Source organism: Bufo bufo, chromosome 4 (genome assembly GCF_905171765.1).
Source record: "Bufo bufo chromosome 4, aBufBuf1.1, whole genome shotgun sequence".
NCBI lineage: Eukaryota > Metazoa > Chordata > Amphibia > Anura > Bufonidae > Bufo > Bufo bufo.
The window spans coordinates 206144883-206153288 of record NC_053392.1 but is presented as its reverse complement, the minus strand read 5'-3'; positions in this window follow the sequence as shown (position 1 = coordinate 206153288).

Genomic DNA, 8406 nt, shown 5'->3' with positions numbered 1-8406 from the left:
TATAAGTTAAACTTGAATTTCACACGTGCAGATCTGTAAAATTGTGGATTTTGCCAAAAAAGGGTGTTTTTAAAAACCCTGAAAATTATGGCTGTATTTCTAGCTTAAATTGCATACTGACTAATCCAGATGTTGGATATTGCCAAAAATGTGTGCTTTTTTACTAACTGAATATGAAAGCTGTATATAACCTTTGAATTTCACATGTGCTGATGCCGCAAGGGCTGTAAAATTGTGTATTTTGGCAAAAAAGTGTGTTTTTAAAAACCCAGAAAATTACGGCTGTATTTCTAGCTTAAATTGCACACTGACTAATCCTGCAAATGCACCAGATGTTGTATATTGCAAAAAAAGGGTGATTTTAAAACCAGAATTTTAGTGCAGTATTTCAAGCTTGAATTTGAATGTCACAAAAGCTCAGATGCAGTGCTGGTGCACTGAGCTTGCATAATAAACAGACGGATAAAAGTTATTTTTTTCTGTCACTGTTCTCAGGGCAGGGTAAAAAGATTGTTCCCTTCACCCACACAACTTAATGTATGTAGATCGCTGAGTTAGAATCGAGTTCTGATCACAGATTCTCTCCTATTCTCTCCCTGAAATCACCAGTAGCATCCTCTCCCTACACTAGTAACAGCAGAGTGAAGTGCAGCGCTACGTGACTCCAGCTTATATAGAGGCTGGGTCACATGCTGCACTGGCCAATCACAGCCATGCCATTAGTAGGCATGGCTGTGATGGTTTCTAAGGTCAGACAGTTGCTCTGCAGCCTTTCAAAAAGCGCTAAGAAATCACCGAACACCGAACCTGAACTTTTTCTGAAATGTTCGGGTTCGGCTCCGGGCCCCAAAAATCCAAAAGTTCGGTATGAACTTGAACTTTACAGTTTGGGTTCGCTCAACCCTAGTCATATTCTAAAACAAGAATGTATAGCAATTTAGCGAATATTCATAAAATACAAACATAGAGCAATTTAGCTAATATAGTACTATAATCATTTTTTTAAGTCTTAATTTTTTTTAATCAGAAGTTCAGAAGAGAAAAAAAGTTACAACTATTAGACGAAGAAGATTATACTGCTACATTAGCTAAATTGATCGATTCTGCATTAGTTTTTTCGAATATTCGCTATATTGCAAGAAGCAGGGTGGAATCAATCTTGTTATTCAAATTCCCGATTTTTAGCCGGAAATCGGGAACGTTATGAATGATCGTGTGAGGACAGAATCTTATGAGTAACGTAATCGTGTCACGTGTCATGTGCCCTGAAGTAAAATCGGCTATCGAAAATGGGGCGAATTCGATTTCTAAAAGAAGAAGTTATTCTCACTGTAAGTAATATTGTAATACAGCACTGTATTTTATTTCATATTGCATGCATGGCAGAATAATATTTAGCAACACTCGATCTACATATAATTTGTTTATATGTAGAATGAGTGTTGCTAAATATTCGTGTATGCGAATAAGAACTATATTGATACAATTTTTTATTTTATTTTTTTCCTCCTCCGCCGCCCGCTCCTCCCCCCAATAGTAGATACTACTGATTTGTGCACTGATTATTCTTCTTACTGTACTTCGCAGCGTTATGTCAGTTTCATGTATGTATGGACAACAGATAAATATTTATCACATGCACATAGCACGTCCATTTTCCTGCCATGCAATTTATACCACACACTATATACCATACACACAATATACTGTATATATAGGTAGAATTTTATGTCCATGAGCTTTTTTTGTCGGACCAAAAGAATTTGCTGGTTCATTTAGTGTTACCCAGGGTGCACCACGGGGAGGCGAACCAGCAGTGCACCTAATACCATACCGTCACTTCACTAGACAGGTAGATCTCAGCTTAGCTGGCTAATATCTGCTTGCCCAGACATTACACACATACAATCGCAATACAATCCGATCTTATAACGGTGACATTAAATCTAATATTTCCCTTTTAAAGACGTAACTACTTTTTGCTTTTTTGTAGTCAATATTTTTTTTTATATTTGTATAATAAAAACATTGTGATTATATGCTTTCATCTTTATCCTTCAGCGCTTTCTGGAGCGGGGCTATCCATGAACCCGGAAAAGGGCCTTAGAAAGAGGCCATCGTACGCTCTGTCCGGGCCGAATTAAAATTAAAAAGTGGGATCTGGCACGACCACTAGGCATTTCAAAAACAGTTTTGCGACCTGAAGCGCCTACACCCAGATCGGGTCGAAGATTATAGTAAAAGATTATGCCCAGGTACAATGCTTACATGAATTTTGTATCTCTCTCTACAACACTCAGTAATGTATATATTCAGTTATGCTACTAATCCATTCAGATGTAGTATGGTTAACACACAACCTCTTAACTCAAATTTTTTAACTCCTCACGTAATCTTGAAACAAAAGCCATTTTATAAAATAGCTTAACACATTTAATCGCATTAAGTTTACATAACACGTCTCATAAAGCATGTGTGTTAACTCTATTACATCCGTATTTCATCCCTTTTCAAATGATTACTTAATACCTAATGTGACATGTACAAAATCTTTTGGTTACATCATACATCTCTACCTCGCTGAGATTGTATATATATATTGTTATACACACAGCACGGTACTGATGTATGATGTCACAGGATAATTTCATACGTTTCACACACACATAAATATATATAGGTATTTTTGTTTATATCTACAGTACAGACCAAAAATTTGGACATACCTTCTCATTCAAAGAGTTTTCTTTATTTTCATGACTATGAAAATTGTAGATTCACACTAAAGGCATCAAAACTATGAATTAACACATGTGGAATTATATACATAACAAACAAGTGTGAAAGGACTGAAAATATGTCATATTCTAGGTTCTTCAAAGTAGCCACCTTTTGCTTTGATTACTGCTTTGCACACTCTTGGCATTCTCTTGATGAGCTTCAAGAGGTAGTCCCCTGAAATGGTTTTCCCTTCACAGGTGTGCCCTGTCAGGTTTAATAAGTGGGATTTCTTGCCTTATAAATGGGGTTGGGACCATCAGTGGCGTTGAGGAGAAGTCAGGTAGATACACAGCTGATAGTCCTACTGAATAGACTGTTAGAATTGATATTATGGCAAGAAAAAAGGAGCTAAGTAAAGAAAAACGAGTGGCCATCATTACTTTGAAATGAAGGTCAGTCAGTTAGCCGAAAAATTGGGAAAACTTTGAAAGTAAGGGCTATTTGACCATGAAGGAGAGTGATGGGGTGCTGCGCCAGATAATCTGGCCTCCACAGTCACCGGACCTGAACCCAATCGAGATGGTTTGGGGTGAGCTGGACCACAGAGTGAAGGTAAAAGGGCCAACAAGTCAGAGATGCTTAGCACTTGTTGGCCCCTTTGTCTTCACTCTGCGGTCCAGCTCACCCCAAACCATCTTGATTGGGTTCAGGTCCGGTGACTGTGGAGGCCAGGTCATCTGGCGTAGCACCCCATCACTCTCCTTCATGGCCAAATAGCCCTTACTTTCAAAGTTTTCCCAATTTTTTGGCTGACTGACTGACTTTCATTTCTTAAAGTAATGATGGCCACTCGTTTTTCTTTACTTAGCTGCTTTTTTCTTGCCATAATTTAAATTCTAACAGTCTATTCAGTAGGACTATCAGCTGTGTATCCACCTGACTTCTCCTCAACGCAACTGATGGTCCCAACCCCATTTATAAGGCAAGAAATCCCACTTATTAAACCTGACAGGGCACACCTGTGAAGTGAAAACCATTTCAGGGGACTACCTCTTGAAGCTCATCAAGAGAATGCCAAGAGTGTGCAAAGCAGCAATCAAAGCAAAAGGTGGCTACTTTGAAGAACCTAGAATATGACATATTTTCAGTTGTTTCACACTTGTTTGTTATGTATACAATTCCACATGTGTTAATTCATAGTTTTGATGCCTTCATTGTGAATCTACAATTTTCATAGTCATGAAAATAAAGAAAACTCTTTGAATGAGAAGGTGTGTCCAAACTTTTGGTCTGTACTGTACATATATATATATATATATATATATACTGTATATATATATATCCCCTAAGAATAAATAAATAATTCACCAATTTAAAGTGGTTGCACAGGATTAGAAAATTTTTTATCTAATCCCCCCCCCAGAAACACTTTCCATTCCACTCATGGGACACTGCCATGTGTGTTCATGGGTTGTGTCTGATATAGCAGCACAGACCCATTTAAGTGACTAGGGGTGAGTGACAATACCACATACAGCCTATAGACAGATGTCATGCTATTGATGGAGAAACAGTTTGTATATTGACATTAGCAAAATAGGAACAGTTTCAAAATGTTCATACACAGAAAAGTTAAATGTCTGTAAATTAAAGGTTTGGGAAACTAGGTCTATTTTTTCAGTGTAACAGAACAGTATACAAATCCCATGAAAGGAACGTATCGGATCAAAAATCTACTTTTCTGGCTAAGCATTGGTCCTACAGCTATAATTAATACATACAGTTATCCAAATGAATGATCCAAGAAACTAATCTGATTACATTTTATTGTGTCCCAATTCCCTGTGGTTCTACTAATCCTGGGTTGAAAATGATAAGAAAAGGACGGAAAACAGTGTGGCGTGATTGATCCTTAATGGTTAAATTTGGCAAATGCAGTCTAAACGTAATAGTTTTTTTTTACGACAGAGTTTAAGTATTGCTCTGGTATCTTGATGGGATTAACGTCATCAATATAAAAACTGTAAATTTTTGGATAGTGATATCTCAACAGCTCAACTAATAGCAGATATCGCTCAACATGGACTGCATGATCTATGTTATACATAGGGTGCATTAGATTACTATTGACAAGTATTTTACATGGAGTGTCACAAATAGTGTATGCCTTCACTGACAACGCAGTAACACATCAGTGACTCATTCATCATAACAGGGCTCTCATTACAATCACTCATGCATATCTTGTGTATATGAGAGACTCTTCATTATTTCCTGTTTAGCAGTCACTGCACTGGGATGAACCAATCCTTCACGCAATCTGTATAGTGTGATATTCTGAAATATGTGTTCATTTTGCCTTACAGCATCTTATAAAACACAGTAGAACACAAGGAGCCTTTAGTCTCGACTGATCTTGATTTTCCATTCAAGTTTTCTATCAATTTACAAATTTAATGTGCAACAGCATATTTGTTTAGTTGGTATGCAAAACTAGTAGTGCTAGATTTACAATTAGAAGTCAATAGTTGCCAAAAGTCAGAGGTATCTTGGAGGCTGTCGCAGCCCTCTTGATTGAAGAAACAGCGCAAAACCTCGCGGGCAGTGCCATGTGACATCAGAGCACTGGCCGGGCGAAGTGACATGTTGAAATCATCACATAACCTTGCAAGAGTTTGCACAGTTTCTTCAATCAAGATGGCCGCAATGGCCTCTACACGAGGCCATTTTTTTATTGATTTTTTTTACCACTGATTAACCCCTGAAAGGCCTCAATGTTAATGTCAGATACCGCTATCAGTGATGAATGTTGCATCTTAGGGGTTCAATGACGGTGTGCAGCGCTATCGCCGTTCCCCGTCATTGCAGCTAAAGCAGCCGAATCAAATTTTTATAACTTCGCTCGATCTATCATTATGACTAAAGAGTTTAAAAGTAAACAGTGGTAAATAGTGTTGATCATAGATCATTTGATCATAGATCTGAAATGATTTTGTCATAACTTCGTTTGAATGCTGTACGAAGACCCGTCTCCATACAGCATTCAAATGTATGGGCTTCGAGGAGGTGAAATTCAAAGTCCAAAGTCTCATAAGTTTGGTCCACTCATTTATGACAAGGGGTTTAATGTCCCGTGTAAGACCTTGAGAAATTTCAGATTTGATGGTGAAGTTATTTTTCAGGATGATGTAGTATTAAAGTTGGAGTATTAAAGTTTATAGTTTTTTTTTCCTCAAAAAGGCATTTCAGCTCAATGAAATAGTCAGAAAACAGTCATCAACTCAATCTGATTAAACTTTTATGGTGAATTTTTTTATTTTTTAATTGGTCCATGGGATAGCTTCAACCTACAAAGCTGATATGTCAACTGCTCTTCAAGAAAGTTGGAAGCAGCTCTATGGAGAATATTGTTTATTATTAGTGAAGTCCATTTCTCAATGAACTGAAGCCATTTTAAAAGCCTAAGGAGGTAAAATAAAGTATTTATAAAAAGTGTTGTCATATCTGTGATTTGTAAATAGAAGCTGGTTGAATACCCATTAAGGGTGGCCATTCAATAATTTTTGCTAGGGGTTTTATGTCTCCATGGTTACACCTCAAAAATAGTGTGTGTAGACTGATGCTGAAGTTACTGTATATCACTTTCATCTGCCAACTTCTCTCTAAGGCTACTTTCAAACTTGTGGCAGAGTGATCTGGCAAGCAGTTCCGTCGCCGGAACTGCCTGCTGGATCCGGCAAAATGTATGCCAACAGATTGCATTTGTAAGACTGATCAGGATCCTGATCCGTCTTACAAATGCATTTAAATGCTGGATCCGTCTTTCCGGTGTCATCCGGAAAAACGGATCCGGCATTTATTTCTTTACATTTTTTTTGGTCTGAGCATGCGCAGACTGGAAGGACGGATCCGGCATTTCGGTATTTTTAATGCCGGATCTGGCACTAATACATTCCTATGAAAAAAAATGCCGGATCCGGCATTCAGGCAAGTGTTCAGTTTTTTGGGCCGGAGATAAGGGTACTTTCACTCTAGCGTTTTTCTTTTCCAGCATAGAGTTCTGTCCTAGGGGCTCTATACCTGAAAAGAACTGATCAGTTTTATCCCCATGCATTCTGAATAGAGAGGAATCCGTTCAGGATGCATCAGGATGTCTTCAGTTCATTCTTTTTGACTGATCAGGACAAAGAAAAAACCGCAGCATGCTACGGTTTTATCTCGGGCCAAAAAAATTGAACACTTGCCTGAATGCCATTTTTTTCCATAGGAAAGTATTAGTGCCGGATCCGGCATTAAAAATACCGGAATGCCGGATCAGTTCTTCCGGTCTGTGCATGCGCAGCCCGAAATAAAAAAAATAAAAAAATTCAGTTTTTATAGATGACACCGGAAAGTCGGATCTGGCATTTCAATACATTTGTAAGACTGATCAGGATCCGTCTTACAAATGCCATCAGTTGGCATACGTTTTGCCGGATCACTCTGCCGCAAGTGTGAAAGTAGCCTAAAACCATAGCATGCTGCGGTTTTATCTTTGTCCTGATCAGTCAAAAAGACTGAACTGAAGACATCCTGATGCATCCTGAATGGATTGCTCTCCATTCAGAATGCATGGGGATTAAACTGATCAGTTCTTTTCCAGTATAGAGCCCCTAGGATGGAACTCTATGCCGGAAAAGAAAAACGCTAGTGTGAAAGTACCCTTACATGCCAGTTCTTTATCAACAAGAAGTAGGGAAAATTTATTTAACATGCTGTAGGATCAGAGTACACAGGGTTTCTTTGCAGTATATAATCATGGAAACATATGGGTCTGCTCAGGAGCTATAACAAAACGTGTTAGGTGACTTGTAATCAATAATATTTTCAAACTTTCATTTTATTTATATTAAAGAAACAAAAATGGTTGAAAAACGGGATATAGCCTATAAATGCAATGGATTTTCAAAATGTATATTGTCTAAAACTACTGTACAATGAGAAGTACTGTAATATGGAAACATAAACAATCATTTAATATATAGTAAAGTTTGTATTAAAATTCTGAATAGAAGAATGTCTAGATGGAGTAGATTGTTATTAGTCACATCGCCTAATTATTATCCATAATAAATACGTTTTTTTTTTCTATTTCTTAATTTGATTCTTGAGATAAGAGGCTTTTCAGGACATATAGTAGGCACTGGGACTGGGAACGTAAAGGGGCTGTGGACCTTTGTATTTTTTTTTTTTACTTTACAAGCATACCACCCTCCCCATCTTTGTCAGAACTGCAAAGAAAACCATAAATATGTGCTTCTTGGCACTGGCTCCCAGCTTGTTCTTTTCCCATCTTGGATTCTCCACTTAGCTCTCAGGATGTAAACTTCCATTTTGATGGTGCTACAGCCAATCGCTGGTCACAGAGGGGACCTTCCCAACCAAGATACATCCTGGAAGCCTAGCAGAGAAGCCAAGGTCAGAAAGAGAAGGAGCAGGGAAATAGCGCCAGGAGGCAGGTAAGTTTATTTCCCCTCACAGGTCCTTTCATAGGTGCACAACCCTTTTAAAGTGTATATGGAAAAAACTAAAAGTGGTCCACATGTGGGGCAACACTAGTAGGCAGGGCCCACACAAGTAGACAGAGTCAGTAATTACATCCCAACAGAACAAAATACCACAGTGCAGCACAAAATACCTCCCAAT